Genomic DNA, 14,567 nt, shown 5'->3' with positions numbered 1-14,567 from the left:
CCAACTCACAGACTTTTCCACCTTTGTGATCTGATCTTTTCGATTTTATTACTTATCGTATTTGTCCTTTGTAAAAAAAAAAAATGAATAAAAAAAGGAAAGGATAAAATGATATAAGGTTTTATTTATATTGTTTTTTTATTATTATCTAGGATGAAGAAATAAAATTTGTTCATTCCAAGTAAAAGCAGAAGCAGATTTCGATCAAGTGTTTTAAACAAATGATATATTAAATTTTGTTTATGTAAATGTATTGAGTGTGTCGATAAGTATTTTAATATCTGTGAGATTTGTTAATAGTTTTTATATTTTAATATATAATAAAAAATATATATTTTGTATTGGAAATTTGTAATAATTTTTGTTTCTAAAATTGTAAGTAAGAAATATTAATATTTTTTATAATTAAAACTTATATTACTTATTAATTATTTCAATTAATTTTAGGACAACATAGTTAAATTTTAGTCGATAGTTTAAATTTAAATATATAATACAAAATATATATTTTATATCGCAAATTTGCAATAATTTATATTTCTAAAATTGTAAGTAAAAAATATTAATACTTTTAATTATTAAAACCTATATTACTTATCGTATAATTCAATTAATTTTAGGGCAACATAATTAAAGTTTTATTCGATATTTTACCAAAAGAATTAATAAACAAATGTTTTAAATTTGTAAGTAAACAATATATCAATAATTTTAATAATTAAAATCTACATTACTTATCGTATAATTCAATTAATTTCAGGACAACATAATTAAAGTTTTATTCGATATTATACAAAAAAAAATAATTAACAAATATTAATAAATTATCGTACATACAAAAAAAATATTCTAAAAAGCTCAATTTTATTTTAAAATATTCATTTACAAAATGGCTGTGCTACTGGGTGTGAGTTGCTGTAGGTGGTGGTTGTAGAAGTTAGGGGTGGTTTCTCGTAATACTCCATTTCCACGATGCTCGCCCCATCTTAAGGATCCTTCAGAAGAAAATAGCAGCGTCGGTAAAGTAGGACGGACATGATTTCGTTGAAAAGTTTTTCATTGCACGGTAAAACACACAAAATTGGTGGAAATTGAATAGAAAAGGTTACTACTACTATTATTCTGGCAAACGTCCAATTTTATAATTTCACATCCCTGCTCGTCGTCCTGGCACCAAAAATTCTCGCACGAAGTGAACCAAGAGAAAGAGAAAGATAAAGATAAAGATAAAGAGAGACAAGTGCGTGCGATTTATCGCAGTCTTACAATCTGGAACACGATGTTTATCTGTTCTCGTTTTATTCGTGTCCTAATTTGACAAGAGTATTAAGTAGGAATGGTATCACAAATTTCTATCATAACAATGTCTTATGTTAATTAATCAAAATTTATGTTCATTATATTTAATCAAACAAAATCTAACAAATGTAACAACGTTTATTGTTATCTATCATTTATTATAATCTTTTTCAACGAGATAAGAAATTTTTAAAATAATTTTCTTCTTTTCTTTTTTTTTTTTGTTGTTGGTATGTGGTGTTGCATGAGTTTAATTAAATTCAACAACGCAATAACGTAGTTTCAATGACATCATTTGATACCAAATCGATACGAGTTACCGACCCTATTACGGTTCATCTTATCAAGAACACTTGGAAAGATTACTTCGTAAATGTGTCTTTTATTATTAGTGTTATACGATCCAGACGTTTCGAAAGAAATACTACCAAATGAGAAGATGCATTTTGACTGTTGTTGTTGTTTATTCGTTTTTATCCGTGCAATTTTGCAATTGTGTTGAAAAGATTATTTTTATAATGAACAGGTATTCGCGGTATTATCGTGAACCACGTGTTTCCGGTTCAAAAGTCAAACAAATGACTATTTTTTTTTGTATTTTAGTATTTCCTTTAGTGTTTTGTACAATTTTTCATTGTGTTCATCGATTTATGAATTTTATAAGTCGTGTTTCGTTTAGGAAAAGATTTGATTGTTATTATTTTTTATTGTAAACTTTTGTTTGTTGTTTTTTTTTTTTTTTTGTTAGCTTTAATATGTGTAAAACCCCAAACGAGAAATAATTCATGCGATACTCGTTTACGAAAAGAAATTATTGCGCGACAAGAGTTGGATTTATTCCAAAATATTGTGAGAGAACATTCGCATGATTTTTCAATAAAAATGACGTTTGTTGCGTCGAGAAAACGGTGGTGGAATATGAGTGTTTGTCGCGATGACGCGAATAGACACAAAAGATCTTTTTTTATTTTTAGCAATATTTGTTTGGATTAGCTATTTGCATAAACGCAGTAGAGTGCATAACGTGAGCAGCGCCATGCGGAATAATTCTGGAACGTATGCATAAACACGATGAATGAATTACAAATTATTTCTCAATAAAATCAATCCAATATTTTCTTTCTTTTTTTTTGTTTTCAAAAATAACCTAAACACTTACGAGAAAAAATAAAAAAAAAAACTGTCTCGTGTAGAATAATTCTAAAAATCGATAAAATTGCGAGAGATGAAGAAAAGAAATTTGAGTAGGTGACAAATAGAATGATTTATTAAAATCACACATGTGAATACGATTTGAAAAAAAAAAAAAAATAAAGTGAAATGAAAAAGAAACAAAGAAAAAAAAAAGAACGAAATTACGGTTGTCTTGTATAAATGTAAATAAGAAGGAAAAAAAATTTGTAATAATTGTGTAATTAGTTTTATATTATGTGTAAAGTTTAAGTAGGGGGCACCAAAAATACCCGTAGATTTGATATATGTATCGCCATCCCTGAGTAACTCCCTGGACGAGCGGAACGTGCGGAAAACGGAGCGCAAGCGGAGTCGCAAGAGCGTGCCGGACGTGCGGTAGTGCCACCGAGAAGTGACAAATTGATTTTCGACGCGGAAGAGAGGACAAAGTTTTGTTGTGTCTGAACCTGGGCCTTACCCCTATAATCGACTACAATTTCTTCTAAGTCAGCTTAACTACGTCATGAACAAAACAATATATATCGGGTGAGTAAAAGAGCGGGATAAAAGAAAGAGAAAGAAAAAGAAAAAAACGAAACACAAAAAAATGAAGAAGAGATACATGTAAAAATACGTACACACATACACATACTCGTACAGGCACAAGTAAATTATAACAAAAAAAAACAAATTAGGGATGAAATAAAAGTATATTATATTAAAAAAAAAAAACAGGTAGGGAGGAGGGAGAGGGGGGGGGAAGAATTGAACCATTTTTTTAGGGCGGGAATACTATTATTATTATCATTATTATTATTATTGTTATAAAATCTGAAATTTGGAAATGTTGGAAATGTTGGTAATGTTCAAAAAATGACATTTTTAAAGTAAAACATAAAAAAAAAGAAAAATGATTATAAATCAATGTAAATGTAAATGTAAATTTGTAAACGTTAGGTGTATCATCAAAGTCGTCCTGTTTCTCGCATGATCGCATTCGCGTATCATCATCGTCCGGATCCTATTGATCTGTTCGCGATTTGCTCTCTCACAGAATGGGCGTGCTGCTCCTCCTCCTCGTCGTCGTCGTCGTCGTCGTCGTCATCGTCGTCGTCTGCTGCTGCTGCTGCTGCTGCTGTTGCTGTTACTGCTGTTACTGTTGCTGTTGCTGTTGCTGATACTCCGAGGTTTCTTCTTTACCTTCCTTCCTTCCTTTCTTTCCTTCTTCTTATTCTTTACATTTTCCCTCTTTCATGTTTTATTTTATTGTATTTTATTTCTTCATATCTAAATCCTGACAAGAGAAAAATATTTTTTATTTTTCTTTTGGGGTTGTTAAAAAATTGAAAATGGTCATATTACTGCTCACATATTAATTTTATTTTATTTTTTTTTCTTCAAGAACACGAGTACCTTTGCGAAGGCTTTTTTTTTCGTTAGCTAACCTCAAAAGGTTAACCCGGTGTTTCACGTATGAGAGAGATAAAGAGAGGGAGAAAGATTGAAAGAGTGGGGATATAACTGAGAGAGAGAGAGAGAGAGAGAAAGAGAGAAAGATATAATCGAACACGGGTGTCTCCCGAAATAGACGTGATTCGCATGCGGTTCAAGAGAAGCGCGCCAATTGGATGACAGATTTTCAAATCAAAAGATGTCGTTATCTTTGGAACACACAGAGAAACAACAAACAAACGAAACAAAAAAAAAATAAAAAGAAAATTTAATTACAAGTCAAAATTTGTTTCTTCTTCTTTTTTTTTTTTGCTTTTTATATGTATTTCGAATAAATGTTCATTTTCTCGGTTAGGTATATTAGTATTAAGATTTTTGTATTATTATTATTATTATTAATTTTTTTATGACGTAAGAGGAAAAAAAATATAAAAATGTCGCACTTACTACTGGCCAACACGTTCAATGTTCATAGTTGCGAACGAAGCGACTGGTGCCAAAAACAATAGGAGCTGGAAAAATCAATAGACGGTTCTCTCTCTGTGTGAGAGGTTAAATAGCGCCGGAGAAGGAATGAGAGAGACGAGGATAGAGAGAATATGAGGGTGAGAAAGACAGAGAGAGAGAGAGAGAGAGAGAGAGAAAAAAAGAGAGAGATGGAGAACGTGACGTTTCGTTTACGAATTCTCATTTATGTCATCACGGATTATCTCATACCTACCCACGTAACGACTTCTTCCAATCGATATTATTGTATTATACTTTAGACATTTTTTTTTATTCCTTTTCATCCTTACACAGAAAAATCTTCCTTTTTATAATTATATAAAATCCCCGTTTTACCCCCCTTTTTTGTACAAGTTTAATTACGTTCCTGGGAATCCATGTTTGTTCGTATCTTTCGTAAGGACACTTGTTTGTGCTAATGTTCAGTTTTTTTTTTTTATTTTTATTCATAAATTTATAGAATTCTTTAATTTTTTTTTTTTTTTAGGGGTTGTGGAAGGTACAATTATTATTTATTTTATAATGTATTATTATTTATTTAAATAAATAAATGAATAAATTTAGAATACTTTACTTTTGTTCAATTCTTTTTCTTTTCGAGGGTGGTGGTGGGAAAAAGAGTAAGAGTTTTCTTTAGATAAAATTATTACTTAGCATAATGTATTATTATTTGTTTAAATGTAGATTATTATTATATAAGTATTATTATTTATTTAAATAAATAAATTAATAAATTTAGAATACTTTACTTTTGATTTAATTCTTTTTGTTTTCAAGGGTGGTGGTGGGAAAAAGAGTAAGAGTTCTCTTTAGATAAAATTATTATTTAGTATAATGTATTATTATTTATTTAAATATAGATTATTATTATTATTATATAAAACTACAAATTTATTTATTGATCGATTAAACGTCTTCCATTGAAATTGATTACCTTGTAGTGTTATAAATATATTATAAAAAAAAGATGTCATATTGAACGTGTCACAAAATAATAATTCGTATCATAATAACGTAAAAACGTAAAAGGTCCTAGAAAAATATAAATTCAAGGTTTCCAACTAACATAATGTTTATTATATCTTTGACAATATTTTTGTCTTCTTTTTATATTTCCCTTTATTCAAGGATAATCAAAGCAATTTGGAATAATTATCCAATTCTGTTTCATCCATCTAGTAACCAGTAACAGCAGTAGCAGTAGCAGCAGCACCAATAGTAGTAGTAGTAGTAGTAGTAGCATCATCATCATCCCTGTCCTCGAAAGCGTGCTTTTTACTCTCTTCATGGGCTTCGACCCTCTTAAAAAGGAAACAAACGACCTCGTTATGTAATTGTTATAATGTTTTTTTTTATATTTTTTTCTATACGAGATGTTAAGAAGATTGAGTAACAATTAAAGTAACAATTAATGATAACACAGTCAGCCATATTTTTAATTTTTCTTTTTCTTTTTTTTTTTCATTCTTCTTGTAAAGCATTCGTCGAATATAATTCTCTATCATACACACACATATATATATATATTTATACGTGCTCTTAAGTATATAAGTATGTATGTATATATATATATATATGTAAACACATACATATACACATGAATAGGTCGTAATCGTCATCGTTATTTCGTTTCGTAATGAGAGAGGATTTACTGAGTTAATCGTCTCGGTAATATTAGTGATGTAGTTTGTACGTGGTGTATTCATCAAGAAAATCCGATGATATTTATCGGTTTTCCTCATTCATTAAAGGCTCGATCTTTGAAGTTATAATATTAAGAATAATAATAATAATAATAATAGTAATGTGTATGGTGCTGGGATGATAATATTTATTTTATACGAGTTATTACATCCTTTGATAAAGCAAAATGTTAACATAGATAAATGATGAATATATTTAGCATAGAAATTATTTCGGTAATTTCTATTTCATATTTTCATTTGTATTTGTGAATAACATTTAAATATCAACATTTATGATTAGAAAATATTTAATATAAAGTAAACTATATTAATAAACAAAATGTCAATAAATCTGTGAAGATTCTCGTTCAGTGTCACGTGTACCGTTTGTGGTTCTCACGTTAAACTTGATCTGCATATCACGTGTATTATCATAAATGATAGATATATATATATATTTATTTAATTAATAAACTGAAAATAATAAATGACATTTTTATGACAGATTTAATTTTGTAAAATATATTTTATTTGAAAGAATGAAACAATAAGTATTAATTATTACTATAGGGTTGGCTCACAACTTTTCAATTCACATATTTATTTAATAAACTGAAATATATTTTATTTAAAAGAATGAGAGGTAATATGGAAAATGCATTTTAAAACGAAGCACATAAATTTGTTTAATTGTTACATATATATATATATATATATATATGTATATTATATACAATAATTATTAATTATTACTATAGGGTTGGCTCAAGATTTTTCAACTCACATATTTATTTAATACATTGAAAATAGTATAAGACTTTTTATAATAAATTTAATTCTGTAAAATATATTTTATTTAAAAGAATGAGAGGTAATATGAAAAATGCATTTTAAAAACAAAGCACATGAATTTGTTTAATTGTTATATGTATATATATATGTGTATGTTGTATATAATAATTATTAATTAGTATTAGGGTGGATTTAAAACTTTGCAATTTACAGATTCTTTTTTTTTTATCTCTAGTTTTTATTTCTATTGTAAAATAGGTAATTGTAATGATCCTTATAGCAAATGTGACAATTAATTGATGATAAGTGGAAACAATCGTGCTAATGTATTGTTTTACTTTCTTTAAAAAAAAGCCCAAGTTCGTGATTTTTTTCTTCCCTCTCGTCTTATTCCGTTACTTCTATATAATCAACACTTTACAGTCTTTACAGTGTTGAATTCTAAAAGAGAACAGTCAAAGTTTTTCAATTTACCATAAATAATGAAATTGAAAGTTGTTACATTAAACTCAATACTCGACATAATACAAAAAAAAAAAAAAAAAAAGAATTCAATTAACTGTATAATGATATTCATATTAACTAAATAGAAATATTTTTGCAACAATTGTTTCTTTTTAATTTAAATATAAAAATTACTTAATATCATTAAGCATTGATTGAAAATAAAATAATGAAAATTTGAAATATTTTCATGAAACACGAGGTACGATTTGATGATCTTATATTTCATTTTGAAGTTGCAGTTATTCAATAAAAACAATTTCAAAATGAGTCCCAAAATGAGTCTTTTAATATGTGTACTTTTTTTTAACTTTGTACATAGGGTAGTTGTTTTTATCGCGTTTATTTTTACTTTTTTTATCGCTAATTTTAGAATTAATTATTTAGAGATTATCTAGATCTCCAAATTCTGTAAATTTTCAATAGATGGTGTTGTATTACAATTCAATTATTTCAGGGTTTTTTTTTCAGATTTATATATGACGTAACTAAACTTATTTTTTATATTTTTTTGTGTGTGTATGTATTCTATTAGAATTGTGGTATTATTTTGTGTGCTGTTATAATTTATTAAATAATTTAGAATTACATTAAATCAACGTTCAATAGATGGCACTGTATTACAATTCAATAATTTCACCTATTTTTTTTTAGATTTACATGACATAACTAACCTTACTTTTAATATTTTTTTCGTGTATATGTATTCCATTGTAATTTTGATATTATTTTATATATTATTATAATTTTCTAAATAGTTTAGAATAATATTCAATGAAAAAATCGATAAATCCGATAATATTTCATGGATATGCTAAAGTTAAACGTAAAAAAAAAAAAAAAAACTATTCTTGATCTTTCCATTTAAGTTGATATTAATCGCATATTACTTTATATAAATAAACTAGTATATGCTTACTTACACCTGTTCACATCGATTTCACGTCTTATCCGATTCTTTAGTCACATATTATTGCTAAAAGGTAAAAATGAAGAGAAGACCCTATAAGGTCGATATGCGTCAGTTACATTTAATCCGAGAATGCTCCCTTGTTTACCCAGTTTTAGGTTACAACGCGTCTAATGGATTATCCTTATACCCATTCGCTCTCTCGAAAAATATCCCGTATAAAAGATTCGTTTTTGGACCTTTTCTCTTTTATGATGGATCTCCGTACGAGTGAATCGAAAAAGAAGAAAAAAAAAAAAATAGAAAAAAAAAAAGAAATAACAATGACCGTCGTCCTATTTGTTCGGCTTATTAAAAGATTTTTACCACGTTTGTTTTCTCTTCCTCCTTTTTTTTTCCATCCACCCCCACCCCCCACCCCCTTTTTATCTTTCTCTATCTTTTCATATCTTTTTTTTTCTTTTTTATCATTTTCTATCTCTACAAGTGAAAAGAAGAAGAAAAAAAAAACGTGTCACGGGCAATGGGCGGCAATATGGGTGAATCCCCGCAAAGATAGGAGATGTGTTTTATTTTCATTCTTTTTCTAAGATTTCCATTCGTCTGATTTCAAACATGATTTCAAGTGTTACATAAAAATATATGTATGAATATTTTCTATTTATGTACGATCAATATTATCATGCTTCGAGATAGAGAAATAGATTGTAGTACACGTTGTTGTACTCGTTAATATAAATGTTTTATCAATTGAAATAATGAATTATATAATTATGAATGTTATTGATAAAATATATATGTTAATTTTAATGACAAAATATTTGATCGTAGTACATTGATTTAATTTTAAATGAAATTCATTGAATACATAAAGTTTAATTTCAATTGTATACATTTAATAATACTATATTATTAGTAAATACTATATAAATATATTATATTATAGTAAATATATTTATATATTATTTATTAACACAATAATATAAATATTGTATTTTTATTTTTTAATTAATTAATTATATAATTACTAATATATTAATTTTAGCTAATTTAATATTACCCTTTTTTTTTATTTACTTTATTAATATAATTTTAATTATCTTATGTTACATTTTTTTTTCGCTCACTTATTATTCAATATAATAATTATTTTTACTAATTAATTTACTAATGTAATACATTATAGAAAATAATATATAAATTTACCTTTTGCTATATTTTTTTTTGTAATAACGAGTAATAATAAAAAAATGGTTCATACCATTTCTAGATTAATTTTATCATTTATTTTTATCGATTAAAACACATACATACATACATACATACATATACAAATAATCTTAGTGACCTAATATATATCATACCAATCGATTATTTAACTGCCTAATCTCTTATACTTCGTGCACAATGTATACAGATATAATTATAACCATAATAATAATAATAATAATAATACATTGTTAAATATTATATTTACTTGAAACTATGCACGATGTATTATCGATCTATCGTTGTAACACATAGTGGTAGGGAATTTAATTAGTTACATACTCGGCTAGGAAGTTTTTAGCTAATAAAACTTTGCTATACGTGTAAAATTCTTATATAACTAAATTGTTTAAAACCTAATTGTTAATACCAATATTACAACCCATCATTTATTCATTCTTCTCCCAATGTTGTTTATCATCGTTTAATTTTTTTCCAAAAAAACCTCCCCAAAAAAACAACGCACACATACACATACACATACGTTTAGAAATCATGCAATTGAATTATTTTTTTGTTATGTTGAAAAATTCCAAAATTTTGTGTTGTATAAAAATGAACGAAATGAATTGACCTAGACCGATTTTTACCCTGTCAACATTCATAAGTACACAGATACGTCTTTTCTAGTTTCTACGTCAAATAAGAAGGGAGAAAATGGGTGGGGTGGGGTGGGGTGGGGTGGGGTGTTAAGGGAGAGAAGACTCGTTGATTGACCCGAATTTACGATGGTTATGAATCTCATAATAACAGGAGATACGTGTGCAACAAACCCATTACAAGATTACGCATTATGGTCGTTGCGTCTCTTGCTTTTATTAGACATCACGCGTCTCTTCTTTTACGATGCACATTTACACTCATATAATAAATGCACACATGTATATAATACGTATGTATATATATATATATATATAAGTAGACGACGCGTGCGCAAGATTCATCTTTACAATTGAATGTGTATGCATATAAGTAGTTAAGTTCGTACGATTGTGGATTGCATCTGTTCAACCATGTTGGAAATAAATTGTTTTATGGGTTATAATTTTAGAAAAGAGGGGAAAAAAATAAAGAAGACAAATTATAAAATTATAAATGAATAAGGGTTTGTTTTGTATTTTACCAATTTGGTGGTTTATATGTAGAAGGGGTAACTTTATTATTTGGATATTTTTTACATAATTATTTATATATATTATATTATATGATATAATACGTGTGATATATTATATATATATATAGTAGATTATTATTATTTTTTATTTATTATATTATTTTTATTCTATTATATATTATTATGTAATATATATATATATATATATATATATATTACTATAATATATTATTATTATTTTATTTATTTATTTTATTTTATTATATTATATTTTATTTTTATAATATATTTTTATTTAATATATAATTTATATTATATTAATATTATAAAAATTATATTAGAGAATCCTATGTTTTCTTATAAACATTTTACAATTCATTTTCCACAACATTGCAAATCTATCCATGTAAGAATATATATATATATATATATATATATATACACATATATATAAACAAGCATTAGTATTTTCTATTGATCAGAACTTGTTTGTTAATGTACAAGTTGTACATTTAACATTATCGTTTTGTTTAAACAGAAAGAGACAGATATATTCTAGCATAGTTATAGGAAACATAGCTCAAATTTCACATGTCGAAAGATTTGGTTAATCGTAGGAGGTGACGAACGATTTAAAATTCTCTTTAAAACGATTTTACATTGTGCAAAAAGAAAAAAATAAAAAAAAAAAAAAGAAATAAAAAGAATAAGTAAGAAGAGTAAGAAAAGAGAGAGAGAGAGAAAAAAAGTAAAATGGGATAGAAGATCGTTCTCCAAAATGGCGAGTTTTACGACGTCATCGTAAAACAACCTCTCCTCTTCTTCTTCTTCTTCTTCTAACCAATCTCGAAGTAGCTTCTATTCGTTTTCTATTCGTAGAAGTAGAAGAAGAAGAAGAAGAAGAAGAAGCAGAAGAAAAAAGAAAAACAGAATGGAAAAAAAAAAAAGAAAAGGACAGGGAAGAATAAAAAAAAGAAGAAAACGTCGTTGTGATAGTTGGATAAGAGGAATTGTAGGGGGATGATAGAAGAGGGGTAGATGTCGTGGATAGAGGGGATGAATTAGAGTTACGTACCGCGGTCTAGAATTTGTATTCCGCATAGAATTCGCGCGTGTAAAAAAGAAAAAAAAAGAAAAAGGGGAAAAGAGAAAAAACATGCGTGAACGTGGAACACGCGTCAAAGACAGAAAACACGAATTGCCATTACGCGTGCGAAGAAACGTACACGCGAGTGATGAAGAAAAAAGGGGTGGTTGGGAGGGAAAGGAGGGGGGGAGAGTAGGGGAAAATAGTTTTCTCTCTCTCTCTCTCTCTCTCTCTTTCTACGTACATATATATATATATGTACAAGTTTTTCCATGTGTGTATATGTGTGTATGTTGAGATCGTATGTGTTTGTAGTATATGGAGCGTCAGTGAAGCGTCTCGGCGTCGAAGGCGCCAAAGCGTCGCGGCGCCACCCCCCAGTACCACCCCCAACTCCCGGGCACCACCCCCGGCGCCCGCCACAACGCCGCCAGTACCACCCCCACACCCTTTGCATCCTCCTACTCACCCTCGCATAAACCGACGAAACCTTCATCCCTTCTTCTTCTGCGTTTTCTCTCTTCCTATCTTCATCATCCTCTCTTCTCTTTCTTTCTTTCTCTTTCCTTCTCTCTCTTTCTTTTTATCTTTTTCTTTCTTTATTTCTATCTTTTCTTTTCTTTTCTTTCTTTCTTTCTTTCTTTTCTTTTCTTTCTATGTCGTCGTAGTCGCCAGTGTCGTAGTCGTCGTAGTCGTCGTCTCGTCTCGAATTTTGCGAAAATCTTCAAGGCGCCATTCCTCTTCTTCGGTTGTTTTTTTTTCTTCTTCTTTTCTTTACGAGAAAAAGGATAAACCTAGACCCCCTCCCTCTCCTACCTTGTCATTTTTTTAACTGGACTATAACTTAACAAATAATGTAGTTTTTTTTTAATAAATTTTTCGTAGTTGTGTTATTCCTATAATCACTCATTTATTATAAACAACATGTAACTTAACAAAAATAATATATATTTTTATATTTATATATATTATATTATATATTATATTATATAGGAATATTATAATATAATAATAATATTATATATAATATAATAATATATTACCTTTCGAATTTTCCTAATGCCAATTAATGGTAATAGTAATAATAATAATAATATTATAATAATATATAGGAATTTTTTATTAATATAGTAATATTATAAAATTATTTAATTAATATAATTAGTAAAATTAATAAAATTAGAATCAAAAGAACAATATTATAAATATATATATAATAACATTATATTATATATAATATATTTTATATAATATTACAGTCCTCCTAGGACTCAACGATTTTTTAAATCGTTTATAATTTTATATTGATAGTTATATAAAAATAAATATATAATAAAAATGACTTTTTTTTTATATTTCTTTTAATCTACTTTTATTATGGTATACTTTAATCGGAAATAATTTCGTGTATTAATTTGGTAATTGAGTCAAGATGGTTTGATCAGATCATAGTTTGGCAGAAAGAGAGAAGGGTTCGTAACGACAGAAAAGAAAAAAAAAAAACGGCTGGAGAAGGAAAAATTCTGACAGTAGAAATAAAACAGGAACGCAGACATGGTCAGACATGGTTTGAGGGACAATTTGGAATAAGCGACTACGAGTATAAACATCGAATACTTCGTTTTCACTATCTGAATCATATCTAAGGTTCGCTATCTCGTTGAAAGTTCCCTCGTAAAATCGTAGAACCCATAGAACGACACCATCCATCTCTCTCTCTCACTCTTTCTCTCTCTCTCTCTGTCTATTTTTATCTTTTTTTTCTATCTTTCTTTTTTCTTCATCTCTTTCTCTCTTTGTCAGTTTCGTTTGGAATGAGTCAGACGAATCGTGAAAGTGTCCACGCGTGCTACCCTCGCGAATCTCATAAACTCGGTCCTATGGTTCTACAAACTCGTCCCTATCCTTCTCGATTTATCTTTATTCCAAAGGGAGGGGTAGAGGGTAGAAGGTAGAGGGTAGAGGGTAGAGGGTAGATCGGAGGTAAAATTTTCTCGACGTGCTCAATGCAGAATACCTTAGAGTTATAAGATTCTAAATGGAACACTTAATTATGTTATATATATATATAGAAATGAACTCGTTCAACTTAATAAAATCATACACTGAATTTGATAGGGACATTTCTTTTAAAAATATTCATATTAATCTTTGTTTTTTACATTCGGTATATAATATATATAATATATTTATGATTTATTTATAAAAAGTATTTTTTTTATTTGTGATCTGATGTTTAAATAATGGATCAAATAAAACAATGAAATAATATTGTTAAACTATTGTGAAACTGATTATTTTGATTAGTGTTTAAATAATATACAATAGCTATAGTTGATTAGGTTTTTAAAAAATTCTTTATTGTAAATATCTGTATTTATTAATATATATTTTTATTATATATAATATATAATAAATATTAAATATATATATTTATTATAATATTAATTATATTAATAATAATATTTATTAATTTTTAAATTTAATAATAATATTATTAAAATTAATATTATTATATAATATATTATTATAAATTTAAATATTAAAATATTAATATTAATATATATTTTTAATATTATAAAATATATTTATATTATATATTATTAAATATTAATTTATATAAAGTTAAAGTATTTAAAGTTAATGTATATATAAAGTAATATATTTTATATTATTATTAATATTATTTAATAATATTATAATATAAATATTTTTAGAGTTGGCATGGGGGGTAAAATTTAGATAAAATATATTTTTATAATATATCTAATATTT

General features: G+C 27.0%; 1 protein-coding gene and 1 long non-coding RNA gene across 10 annotated transcripts in view; one reads left to right on the top strand and one right to left on the bottom strand.

The window, feature by feature from the left end:
• Positions 1 to 997: 997 nt before the first annotated feature.
• Positions 998 to 14,567, top strand: part of SpdS (Spermidine Synthase) — a 45,436-nt gene continuing 31,866 nt past the window's right edge. The window contains exons 1-2 of one of the 8 annotated variants that reach the window (XR_016176789.1): positions 2,037 to 3,018; positions 3,527 to 3,659. The gene's annotated coding sequence lies outside the window, so the exon portion shown is untranslated. Of the gene's footprint in view, positions 3,019 to 3,526; positions 3,660 to 14,567 lie in introns of all 8 variants that reach the window. The other 7 variants (XR_016176787.1, XR_016176790.1, XR_016176788.1 and 4 more) reach the window with 7 other exon arrangements.
• LOC149032341 (uncharacterized) lies at positions 3,384 to 5,604 on the bottom strand. Of its 2 annotated transcripts, none has more exons than XR_016176801.1 (2): positions 3,842 to 5,604; positions 3,384 to 3,766 (listed from the first exon to the last, which is right to left on the bottom strand). It is a non-coding gene; the product is annotated as an uncharacterized LOC149032341 (long non-coding RNA). The 2 variants fall into 2 exon arrangements; XR_016176800.1 differs by having other exon boundaries at positions 4,372 to 5,604.

Source organism: Polistes dominula, unplaced genomic scaffold (assembly GCF_049000335.1).
Source record: "Polistes dominula isolate Pdom_NZ unplaced genomic scaffold, Pdom_raw_medaka scaffold_35, whole genome shotgun sequence".
Classification (NCBI taxonomy): Eukaryota; Metazoa; Arthropoda; class Insecta; order Hymenoptera; family Vespidae; genus Polistes; species Polistes dominula.
Note: the sequence above shows the minus strand (reverse complement) of the source record. Positions and strands in the feature narration are given on the sequence as shown.